The sequence below is a fragment of the Pyxicephalus adspersus genome, chromosome 9, assembly GCF_032062135.1.
Source record: "Pyxicephalus adspersus chromosome 9, UCB_Pads_2.0, whole genome shotgun sequence".
NCBI classification, from domain to species: Eukaryota; Metazoa; Chordata; class Amphibia; order Anura; family Pyxicephalidae; genus Pyxicephalus; species Pyxicephalus adspersus.
Genome location: NC_092866.1, coordinates 35,389,836 through 35,390,413, shown reverse-complemented (window position 1 = coordinate 35,390,413; position 578 = coordinate 35,389,836).

Below are 578 nucleotides of genomic sequence, written 5' to 3'. Positions count from 1 at the left end.
TTAGAATTACCTGGTCCATTTAGGACTGGTTTAAAGACTCTCCCTGATTCCATACATATTTTATTTAGTCTCCAGGCTTACAGGTTGGAACACAACCCCGGTTTTGAGGGTTAATATATATCTCTTATTTTTGTACGGTCTCTGTATCATTCTCCCCCCCCCCCCCCCCCCCCCCCCCCCCCCATCCCCCCCTTCTCCCCTGGGCTGCTTTGTTATATGTGTCTGTCTTCGTTTCTACTTTATCTGTTGTTTAAGAATATTGGTTTACACCTTATGCCGTACGCTTCTGCTAGCAGATATGTAGCTGTTTTTGTACAGGTTAATATGTGTTATATGATCCCTTTAGAAATGTTGTTTTTTGTCATATTTTTTGGGCATATGCAGCTTCCTGGCACTGTATGTCTGTTAATTCGAAGCCTCCCAGAAGTGGAGGGAAAAAGTCCCTGCGTCTTATGGTCCAAATGTATCAAAATGTATCCTTCCCAGCTGCTGTCCCGTCCCCCCTGTAGCCCCCCTCTGCCTTTTCTCCTGTCTCCTGTTCAGCGTGGCCGGAGTGACTGTGTCTCCTGTATCTTGCT